The sequence below is a fragment of the Canis lupus genome, chromosome 6 (genome assembly GCF_003254725.2).
Source record: "Canis lupus dingo isolate Sandy chromosome 6, ASM325472v2, whole genome shotgun sequence".
Classification (NCBI taxonomy): domain Eukaryota; kingdom Metazoa; phylum Chordata; class Mammalia; order Carnivora; family Canidae; genus Canis; species Canis lupus.
Genome location: NC_064248.1, coordinates 19,389,614 through 19,401,568, shown reverse-complemented (window position 1 = coordinate 19,401,568; position 11,955 = coordinate 19,389,614). Strand labels below are relative to the sequence as shown.

The 11,955-nt window shown below is 50.5% G+C and overlaps 1 long non-coding RNA gene across 4 annotated transcripts in view; it reads right to left on the bottom strand.

Annotated features, from left to right (window-relative positions):
- Positions 1–213: 213 nt before the first annotated feature.
- Positions 214–11,955, bottom strand: part of LOC112640006 (uncharacterized) — a 32,554-nt gene continuing 20,812 nt past the window's right edge. For 3 of the 4 annotated variants that reach the window (XR_003123804.2, XR_003123805.2, XR_003123806.2), the window contains 3 exons: positions 5,743–6,055; positions 3,821–3,910; positions 214–2,503 (listed from right to left, as the gene is read on the bottom strand). This is a non-coding gene — a long non-coding RNA (uncharacterized LOC112640006). The remainder of the gene's footprint in view (positions 2,504–3,820; positions 3,911–5,742; positions 6,056–11,955) is intronic. The other variant, XR_003123807.2, reaches the window with a different exon arrangement.

Genomic DNA, 11,955 nt, shown 5'->3' with positions numbered 1-11,955 from the left:
GACCTCAGGCTCAATCCAGGGATTTGACACCATCCTCAGAGAAATCCCATCTCATTATCCATTAGCCTCACTACGCTTGAATATTCAAACTATTTCCCCAATACACCATTCAAACAATTTGGCCTATTTGTGAATAAAGTGTTGACAGCAATCAAGACCACCCAATGGTCTCTCTAAACCCTCCTGTGGAGTATGTCAGGTTTTTTTACATTTCCGCTGAAGAAATTCCTTATATCTTCCAGGATGAGAGACAAGAGAGCATTCAAAGAAGAGGAAATTGCGTTCAGTGATATGAAACCAATCCAGTGAATGTGTGCCCAATGGTCTTTCCAACAGTCACCCATGATCTTTGAAAAAGAAATAAGATGGTGGAGGTAGAAAGCAGACAGGCTGTGTGGGAACAAAGCAGAGAATGCAGAGCCCTTTTCCAGAAGCAAAAGTGACCAGGCAAGGTTGAAAAAAGAAGTAGTGATAGGGTCATTTGAGACCTCTTGCCATTGCTTTTTTATTCTTATGTTTGTTTTTTAAGATGGAGAGACTTGAGGATCCCTGAGAGTGGATTGGACAACCCCTATGAAGACCAATGTGGTTTCAGCTGGAAGCATTATAAGTGCATGTGCTCAGGCACCAAGCAATTATACTTCCAGGAATGCATACAACAGAGGTGCCCGGCACGTGTGAGAAATGATGTGTATGCCCCAACATAGGCACAGCAGCCTCCTCTGAACCTGTGGAAGATTGGACAACCCAAGTGTCCATCAGTAGGGTACTGGTTCCATCAACTATGGAAAATCCATCTAATGTGATGCCATATGGCCGTAAAAGGGCTGGGGAACTTCTTTGTGTGCTGATATGAAATGATCTCCCAAGACACACGAAGTGAAGAAAGGGAAGATACCCAACAGTGTGTAATGGGATCACAAACGTAAGGACTGGTTTGTGTGCCGAAGGTTCTCTGGAGACATACATGGCAAGTTTGGGAGTCTCCTGGAGGGAAATTGGGTTGTAATGACAGGGTAAGAGGAGGACTTGCACTTTTGAACCTTCTGCTTCTATCTCTATATTAATCAACTATTGCTGTAAAGTCAAAGATCACAAAATCTCAGACTGGGCTTCGCCAGGCTGGACTGTGGGCTACAGGTTGGATATGGGTGGTGGGCTGGGTCTGCTCCACACATCTCTGTCTCCTGGCTCCCTAGGCATGATGACAAATAAAGAACAAAAGGAAAAAAAAAAAAAGGACAGCACACACACAGCTACTCTCGAGACTTATGCTCAGAACTGACTTGTCACTTCTGCCAAAGCGAGCCCCAGAGTCAAAGGGCAGAGATGCACACTCTATCCCCAGGGCAAGGAGCTTCTGAGGTGCCTGGCAAAGGGCACAGGCATAGGAAGAGGTCCCACAAAGATATATTACCTGTCCAAAAATATGTATTTTTTAAATGGCAAAAGATGATATGTAGGCAAAGGCACACACACACACACTCTAGTACCAATGAAGAGGAACCAACAGAGAGAGTAGAGGGGCCTGACCACACCCAAGAAGAGATCCTCTAGAAGTAGAGGCCTGAGAGGGGGAGCGGATGCATCCAGAGCCCGGCTGGAGAGCATGGGGCAGCCCAAAGGACATCATGAGGAAGAATGCATGAAGGAATGGGTATAGGCACAGGAAAGCTCATTCTCCACGCAGCAGCCAGTGTGCCCTTTTAGAAGTATCAACTAGATCATATGACTTTCCTGCTCAAGACCCTCTACTGTCCCTAGAGAAAACCCAGAGTTCTCACTACTGTCTTCAAGGCACAGTGCAGTCTGCTCCTGCCCCTCTGATCTCTTCTCCCCCACTCTCCTCACTGACTGTGCTCTGGCCACACAGGCCCCCTTTATTCCAGCCCCAGGGCCTTTGCACTGGCTGCTTCCTTCCTTAGAACACCCTTCCCCAGCTCTTCTCAAGGTTGGCCTTTCAGTGGTGTTCAGAGCTCACTGTCATAGTCACATCTCTGTAAATGGACTTTCCCAGAGTGAGCACACACGTGTACACAACCAGGCATGCCTCTCTCTCTTCTCTGTTCCATTGTCTTTCCAGCACTCATCACTGCCTGAATCACCATGTAAATGAATTCACTTGCTCACTTGTTCATTATGGCCCCCTCCATTCACACACAAGCTGTATGGTGTCAAGGACTCTATCCTACTCATCACTGAGCAGCAGCATCTAACACAGTGCCAGGAACACAGTAGGTGCTCATTTAAAAAAATAAATTAAGTATGAATGAATGAAAGGCGGTAGGAAGTTGAAAGACTCTCCTGACAATTTCTATCATCTCTATGAGCTAGGAGATCAGATCATTTGCTAGGAGGGAGGGAGATGTCATCTGTTACAGGGAAAGAGAAGCTAAAGAGGTCATTGGGCGTATCTAGGAAATATGAAGGATGCAGCTGAGGCTGGAGACTGTGAGATTGTAGCCACATCGTTCAAACAGCATCTGTGGGTTCTTCTCCCTGCCTGTACAATGAAAAATAAGAAGGAAAGTCTGAGATCCTGCAATCAGATCTCCAGGAAGATACATGATAGATGGATTGCTGTCATGACTCCAGTCATCTCTGCCTCCTTCTATCCACGCCCTTTGGCACTGCCCTCCCACTGGACACTGAGATTGACCCCTGGACTTGCTTTGGCCAATAGGATTCCAGCAAACTCGGCACAAGCTGAGAATTTTTTAAATGTTTGTATATTTTGATTCCCTCTCTTGCCGCTCTGCTTCTGCCATGACAACATGTCCAGCCTAGCTAAGGCCATCCTAGATCAACCAGTCCCCAGCGGATCCACCAGCTGACTGGAGATGCATGAGCTCCGACCCCTGCCCAGGACGGCCAACCTCACCAACTGGCCCACAGACTCATAAGGAGCCATAGAGGGTTGTTGTTTTAAGTCATAAACTTTGGGTCGGTTTGTTGTGTGGCATTATAAGGACAATATGTAACTGATAGAGGGTACGGCATAAGGACAAGGCCATGAAGTAACTAAGACTATTGGCCAAGTGAGTGGATGACCCTAAGTAATGTCATACCACCACTTTCTACTGTATCACTCAGAGAAGGTCACCCAAAGGCTTAGAAAAGACTGGCCCCAAGTGTTTGAGGCTGGTGGAAAACTCTATGAATACAGAGTTCAGTTCAGGCAGATCTCCCCAACTATGGTCCATAAACCCCAGGTTTGGCTGGTGAGAGAACAGACAACAAAGGCTCTGGACAATGTGACAGGAAGACAGTTGGGACATCATCCCATCTAATCCCAGCAGCAACCTCAGGTGGTAGATGTTTTGTCCCCATTGTACAGATGGAGTAACTGAGGCTCAGAAGGAGATGCTGCTCGCCTGGAGTCCCACAGTTCTTGAGTGGGAAAGCAGGCATTGGCCAGTCCAGGCGGCTTCCAGCACACGGGCTCCTGAGACAGAAGGCCCATGGAGCAGGACACCCCCAGCCCTGTCCTCTCTCCATGCCACTTCCTAGCACCCAGCCCCACTCTTCCTTGCCCTAACTGGTCTGCTGAGCATTCAGCCTGGTAGACCATCCCCTCTGTTTAAAATCTCTTCGACAGATGGAAGGAAACTTGGCAATTACCTCTGCACACAGCTTTAAGTACACATACCGGCCAATCTTTACAGATTTAATTGTCTATAAAATTACTCTGTGTGCAATTCCCATATGGATCTTCAGGGCCTGGCCTGCTTCTCAGCCAGTGCTCTCTCCCAGGCGGGGGCACAGCTCCTGATTAGGAGCCATCAGCTCTGTGGGGTCAACACAAAATGAGGCTGCTTACCACATGTGTGACTCCGAGGGGTGACAGACCAACCTGGGGTCTCGGTTTCCTCATCTGTGAATGGCAATAGCCACAGTATTTGCCACAGGGCTGGAAAAGTGAAAAGCAACACAGGTAAAACTCTTAGTACTGTGCCTCACACAGTGCAGCAGCTACTACATTTAAAGATCTTAACCCATGCTTTCCCCTTCTATCTTCTGGAGCCCTTTGTCTCTGCATTCCTCAGCCCTGCTACTTAGGTACGCATGCACAGACTCAGGGGACAGGTGGCTCTGAGGAAGAAATGAGATGCAAGAAATGAGAGAGGCTTTAAAGCTTCCAAACACTGAGCCCTGCCAAATTCAAGGTATAAGGTTCATACCATAAGGAGCAGACTGGAAAAGGAAGAAATGAAGAGCCAGGGTACCAGTGAGGAGCCATCCATCCTCCAGAAGATAACAGAAAACTGAGCTCGAGCTAGCTAAAACCTCAGCGGGACTTCAATGGTCCAGGTGATGGACGAGGCCAGCAGGAGAGCTGTGTCAGAGGTGGCAGCATCATCCCAGATGGCCAACTGCCCTCCCTGTCGTCGAGGGGAGCTGCTCCAAACCAAGGCTGGAACCTTCCATGGAGACAAGGCAGCTATTGGGAGGCTTCCAGGACGGCCTTCTCACAAGGAGGCAGGCAGGCATCATGTCCAGGTAGCTTCTCCCACAACCCTCCAGCCAACATCTCTCATCTCATTGGTCCAAAACGGGTCACCTGTCCACCCCTGAACCAATCCCTGGGGGAATGGCTCCCAATCTGTATGAGATTGGATAAATCCAAGGAGAGCTCATCCCTGGGACTGTGGGTCTCTCCCCTCCAATCACTGAGGGGCTACTGGGGTCAAAGTGGAGCTTTTTAATTAGTGAGTTTATGTAAAAAAGTTTACGCTACAGGGCCTAGACTAGAAAAAAAAAAAAGAGCTTACTAGATATTATATTATCCATCCTAAATTACCCCTACTCTGAACAACTTTTGTGGGACACACTTTATTCATTCACTAGTTCTTTATAAGGAAGTTCCTGTGGGGCTTTCATGGTCAAGGCAGCTGTCATTGTCTCTTCTAGAAGACGGCACCCAGAAGGCAACACAGCTCTCCAGGAGGTCTGACCAGCACAGAGCATTGGGGACCTATCATCTCTGGTCATGATAACAACAGGTAGCTAACATGATTGAGGGGTACATTGATCTACATAAGAGCCCTCTGACAGTAAGCCCTATTAATTGCCCCCATTTTACAGAAGATGAAACAGAGGCACAGAAAGTAGCAGTAACTTGCCCAAGATTACACAGCTAATCAGTAGAAGACTGGGATTTAATCCAAATAGGCTTGTTCAAGCTTGTATGCTCTACTGCCTCTCCTTCTGTGGTGCCACGGAAGTTCACAGAAGACTTGACAGGAGTAGTCATTCATTCGTTTGGCAAACACTTATTGACTGTGGCATGCCAGACCATCTATGATACATTTACAATTCATTCATCCACTTTTTCAACAAGCATTTCTGAATGCCTGCTCTGTACCAAGCACTGTATTTAGTGCCAGGAGACACAGGGGTAAAGAGCCCTGACCTAGCCCTCACCTTCATGAAATGCACAATCTACATTTTCTTGCTGGTAGTGCCGAGCACACAGTCAGCTAAAAGCTCAGGACTGTCATGTAGAGTTGTACGGCGTGCACACTGCACAATGGCACCCAGCAGATGGGGTGAATGAGGGCTGAAATCCTCACCTCACCAAATCGTGTGCTCTGGCACTCAGCGGAATCCATCCCCAAAGGCATTTTTTCTGTCAAGAAAGTTGCCTTGGACCTGCCAAGCCATGGTCTAGCAGTGCCACATCCACCCAGCAGGGGGCTCTTGCTCTAATTTACACAAACGCAATATGTAGAATAACCTGACCTTGTCAAAGCTGCTCCCACTCCCACCTTCTGTCTTAGCAAGTCAGGGTTTTGCTTGAGTTGGTTGCTTGTTTTCCGGAAGACCTGCTGCTAAACTATGCCTTTGGTTCCACTATGTGTCCGTTAGAGCATGTTTGACTTGAACCCATGACTTAACATGTGCTGCATTTCATCTCCAAAGAGCTGGTCCTCTCGCGGCGTACCCGGTTGTGAACTCTTCTTCATGAGGTTTTGCATCTTAAGATGCCCATCACTCACTCAGGAGCCTCAGGGCGAACCAGGAACACCCACTTCGGAGGTACAAAACTCTTCCCCTGAGAGGGAGACAGAACATAAAGACTCCTAACTCTGGGAAACGAACTAGGGGTGGTGGAAGGGGAGGAGGGTGGGGGGTGGGGGTGAATGGGTGATGGGCACTGAGGGGGGCACTTGACGGGATGAGCACTGGGTGTTATTCTGTATGTTGGCAAATTGAACACCAATAAAAAATAAATTTATTATTAAAAAACTCTTCCCCTATAACTACAATTGAGTATCCATCAGCCCAGAGAATCCCAGGCCTGTCTACGTCCACCCCAATCCCAAGCAGAGTTGAAGCAGCAGAGACCAGTGTTGCCACTGGATGCAAGCACTGCCCAGGGCCCCATGGCAGGGGCTGTCAACCCTGCACATGTCTGCTTTCAGCTGCCTTCACCATTTCCAGGCACCCCGGCTCCTGACGTGCTTCATCCCGACAGCCAGCACCTGCCCTGTTCTCAGGAGGCCCGCCTGCAGGCTGCTGGAACCACTCTGTCTGCATGCATGAAGGGCCAGAAGTGGCTGGGGGCTATATCCCACCTGCCCCTCGGAAGCCCTTAACCAATGACTTGTGGTGGGGGAATAAATACTCTCCTGGCTGGCTCCAGTGAGAAGGTGTCACCCACATGTCTCTAGGGCCGCCCTGTGGAACTGAGCCTGAGGTCCACTGCGTGGGGTGGACCTTGCCTGACCACTTTGGCCCCGGCCTTCTACCTTTCTGTGTCATTTCTCTCCCCTTCTGACTTTCCCTGGGAATGCTTCCCAGTAAAAATCTTAACACACAAAGCTTCGTCTGGGGATATGATTCAGGGAAATTGAACCTAGAAATGGCCCAGGCCATGCATGCTGGGCCCCCCTTTGTCCCTGCCCCTTTCAAAGCTTGCTCCAGAATTTCAGGAGATGTATGTCAAGTACCACTTGGGGCCAGGCCTGAGCCATTTACCTAAATCCGATGGTCCCCTATGGAATCGATTGCTCACATTTTTTCCCCAGACCTCCATGAAAAATGATTTGCAAAGCTCTCTCTCTCCTTCCTCTCTCTCTCTCTCCCTCTTTTTCTTTCTCTCTCTCTCTCTCTCTCTCTCTCTCTCTCTCTCTCTCTCTCTCTCGTTAAAGTTGGGTGATGGTGTTCAAGGACTCCCCGAGATGTTTCTCTAACTGACAGCTTTATGGGACAATAGCCACTGATGTTATATGTGTCCTCAGATAGGCAGGTCTTTTTATACTGTGTGTGTCCCCATAAAAATGATTGGTTTTAAGTTGTTATTCTAATATTGCTGTGATTGTAACATTGGAGCCGACAGTCTCCAAAGGAGATGCGTATCGAAGCCTGATGAATAGAAGTGGGGAGCTTCCATCTGTCTGTGCAGGCAGCAGGATGAGGCTGATAGGCCACTGTCCACCGGTGGGCCGGGGTTCGAAGCTGGTTATTTTGAGGTTGTTATAAAGATGATGATTAATAAGTGATAGCATCATAAATAATCAAAACTGCCTCCCAGACTGGATCCACCCAGAAGTGGCTCACTGTGGCCAGAGAAGGAGGGAGATGAACAGCATCCAGAAGAAGTGCAGAGAGAAAAACACAGATACACACAGAAGGACATGCTGGGGGTGGGGGAGGGACGAAGCAATGAGTTCAGAAAGAGGCAGGGACACAGGGACACGGGGGAATAGTGGGAATAGGGACACAGGGAGACCCGTGGACAAAAGCCCAGGGCTGACACAGGGACACAGAGCACCCCAGACACAGCAGACACACACACAGAGGCAGAGACACTAGCAGACTTGGAGACAAGAAACAGATGAGACGTCGAGGCAGAGAAGCAAGGTCAGCACAGACGGGGAGATGGGGGCAGAGGTGAAAGAAGCGGAGAACAGTGAGCAGGAGGAAGCGACACAGGGTGATGGATCAGAAGGCATGGGGAAGCCACGCTGACAGGCAGAAGTAGGCAGCAGATTTCAGAGGTGGCGGAGGAGGGGAGGAGGGAAAGCAGACTGCAGGCAAACGGGGCGGGCGGCAGGGGAGCTCCCTGGCCAGGCAGAGTGGGGACAGCCTGAGGGTTGGAGTCAGGCAGCCTGGCCCCAAGCCTGGTTGTACCACCTCGGGCATGCTACTCAGCCTTTCTGTGCCTCAGTTTCCCCATCTGTAACCTGGGGCACCCACTCAGCCCTCACCAGTGGTCCCCAAGCCCCTCAGCACGCCTCTGGGACCCCTCTTCTGTGGGGTTCACGCCCTCGTGTGAAACCCTGAGGACCTTCGTGGACCCCAGGGCTGGTAACCAGCTTCTACCAAACTAGATATGGCAAACCTGCTGGGATGTCACTTCTGAAATTCGGTCACCAAGGCCTGGACTAATCCCATCCCCGGAGCTCTGACTGCAGCAGAGAAGACCACCCTATGTAGCCCTAGGGAGAGGCCCCGTGGCAAGGACCCGAAGCTGCCAGCAGCCACAGGAGTGAGCTCAGGTGGGGATCCCAGACTGTGGCCCTGGAGGCACCCTCAGCTCAGTTGGACTCTGATTCCTGACCCACAAACTAAGGTGCTTGTTGTTTGCAGCCTCTGCGGTGGGTGGAAGGGGCAGTAATTTGTTCTGCAGCCACCAGTAGCTGACGTAGACTTTGGTACCTAGGAGCGGAGTTCCGCTGTAACAGGCGTGTGGGAATGGCCGGTGGGGGCGGGGGGACAAGCAGAAGGCGGGTGCTGAGCGGGCACTGCGGGGTGTGTTGGAGGGAGCCTACGTTGCCTTGGACGGGCCTCGGAAGTCTGGACAGGGAGGACACAGCGAGGGGTCAGGAGGACATGAGCATGGGATCGGAAGGGGTCACAGAACACCGGGCAGCATCCCTGCCCGGGGGAACACGGAAAGTGGGAAGTGGGCCCATGACCGGGGTGCTGGGCAGAGCTTCAGAAGGGGCCCCCGGCTTCCCCCTGCTGCTCTAGTGAAGTGCCACAGCGCCTTCTCTCACGGTGCCCCGCACGACGGGCCTGCCAATGACGTCCCTGCCTATTGCTGCCATCACGATTCACCACAAACTTAGCGGCTTAAAGGATGCAAATTTATTACCTCTGGTTCTGGAGATCAGAGGCTAACATGGGTCTCACTGGGCTAACATCACGGCCTCGGCAGGCGTGCACTCTCTGGGGGAGAATCCGCTTCCTCCAAGTCCTTGCCTTTGAGGTTCCTAGAGTCGACCTGCTCTTGGTGGCGCAGCAGCTTCCAGTGCCTCTCTCTCTGACCTCTCCACCTCCCATCATCACATCGTCCCTAACTCTGCCACCCACCATCCTGCCTCCTCCTGGAAGGACCTTGTGACTGCACCCGGCCCGCCCAGATACTCAGGATGATCTCCCCAACTCAAGGTCCTCAGCTCAATGACGCCTGCCTTCCTGCCACATGAGGAAACACAGATTGGAATATGGATGTCCTGGCGGGGGCAGGGGGCTGTCACTCTGTCTGGTACACCCATCTTCGAGCATTTACCCTGGTTGAGACCTTACCCAGAATCCAGTCGTAGAGACTGTGCACACAGAGCTCGACACAGCCTCTTACTAACATGTCACATAACCTTTCCAAGCAGTTTCCTCATCCGGAGGCCAGAATGCTAGCTCCTACAGGCTTTGCCCTTTGTCAGTTATGTTTGCCCGGGGATCACCAGTGCCTAGGAGAGTCTGGCATCACATCCGGGGCCTAATAGAGACTTACTAAATAAGAAACAGTACCTACTGCATAAGGCCGTCATGAGGATTTCAAAAGATCAATGACACCGAGTGCACAGCGCCAGGACTGAGGGCAGGGGCCTCCACCTGTCAGCCTGGATCATTACTAGCTGGGGCAGGGAGAGACCAACAGACAGCAGACAGATGGACCAACAGAGGCCTCCAAGCAGCAGAAGGTGGAGCAGAAACAGTGGAGAAGGTGAGGGAAAGAAGCAGGAGACCAGCTCACCTGGTCTCTCACATCATCCACTCAGCAAGGTGACTGCCTGGAGGCAGAGTCAGCAAGTCAGGAATAATTTGTTCAGATAAGACCCCCATCCTAGAAGCAGGAAGGGGCAAGCAGAGACAGAGATCTCCTGCAGGGCTTGATACTGGGGAGGGAGAGGCTGAAAGGCTGTCAGCTAGAGGCAAAAAGAGAGAAGCTTCTAGGTCCTAGATTTGCCCCATATGAAAGATCCTATGATTTGTGAACACTCACTAGGTACACTGGGTGTTGTGCTATGTGCCTGCTATATACATAAAATCTCCTTTATTCCTCTCAACAACCCTGTGGGGTGGGAAGTACTCTTATCACTGCCCTTTCACAGATGAGGACAGGAAAGACAGAAATGTTAAGTAACCTGGCCAAGGTCACACAGCCAATAAGTGCTGGAGGGATATTCAATCCTAGGCAGATTGGCTCCAGAAACCTTGCTTGGACTTCACAAGGAACTGCATTGCTGTCACAAGGTGACACAACATTGCTGTTCCTTGTGAAGCCCAGAAGTTCTTAACCCACAGCTCATAAAAAGCTTTCAATAGGTTCACATCCTCCAAAGTTACATATAAAATCACAGTGACCTGCAGAGGTGTACCTGCACATATGCCTATACCTGGGGCAGCAGTCTACATCTTGTATCAGATTCTCTGAGAGAATAAACCTCTGAGAGGTTTATTGCTCAAAGAAAGGTCACACACTGATCTAATGTAGCTCACTTCTCCTCATACCCATTTTACAGAAGAAGAAACTGTTCCCCGAAGAGATCATGCCTGGCCCAAGATCATTTAGCAAATGAGTCTTGGAACCCCTGGGCCATGTCCAGGACTCTCCCTCCCCAGAGCTCCCCAGGGGATGGGGAGGTGACCTCTCTGGGCCCCGCCCATTATCCTGTGCTGATGGATGCAGTGGGACACCATATTCAACCCCAAATCCCTATCCCTATGCTGCCCATCACCGCCCAACAAAGAACCCACTGGGTTCCTTCAACAGAATACTCAGGTTGAGGAAGTGGGGGCAGGGCTCAGGAATAAAGGGGGTGGGGGCTCCTGGGTTCACCCTCCCACCGCCAGATGAAGAAACTAGCTCAGGGATGAGAGCTAAATTGATCATGAACTGATCATCTTAACCTCACAAGTGACCAGCTGAACCCAGTCAGAAAAATATCACCAGGACTTTGCCTTGCCGAGACCACCTCCTCCTCAGGTCCCCCAAGTGTTTTGTTTTGTTTTTTAAGATTTATTTATTTACTTATTTATTTGTTTGTGAGAGAGAGAGAGAGAACACAGAGGGAGAGGGAGAAGCAGACCCCTACTGGGCAGGGAATCCAACATGGGGCTCAATCCCAGGACCCCAGGATCAAGACCTAAGCCAAAAGCAGATGCTTAACTGACTGAGCCACCCAGGTGCCCCTTACCCCACTGTTTCTAAGCCAAGCTAGGGAACTGCTGAAGGAAATGAGGTCTTGGAGTTAGCCAAGGGCCAAATCATGTGGGGTCCTGTAGACCATGGTAAGGAGTTCAGATTGTATTCCCAGCACCACGGGAAGCCATGGGAGTATTATCAGCAGAGTGTCCTAGGTGCACTTATGTTTTAATGGATGTCTTTCTGTTGGATGGTAAATAGACTGGAGGGGAGAAGAGGTGGAGTCAGGAACACTAGCTAGAAGGCTATTGCAGTGTCCACATGAACCAAGGATGGGAGAGGGGAGAGGGGTGGTACACCCAGAAGATGCTGAGCAGACAAGATCACAGGTCCACTGGTCTCACTGTATCTCCGTGTATTGGTTAGCGGCTGCCAGGAGAGTGTTGTGTAACAAGCCTCACTTATACCAGTGGCTTAATATGATCACTTCTCTCACTCACAGGGTTGCAGGTTGCCCACAGAAGCTCTGCTCCTTGCATCTCAGACTGAGGCCCAAACTCAAGGGCATGTGACTGGGT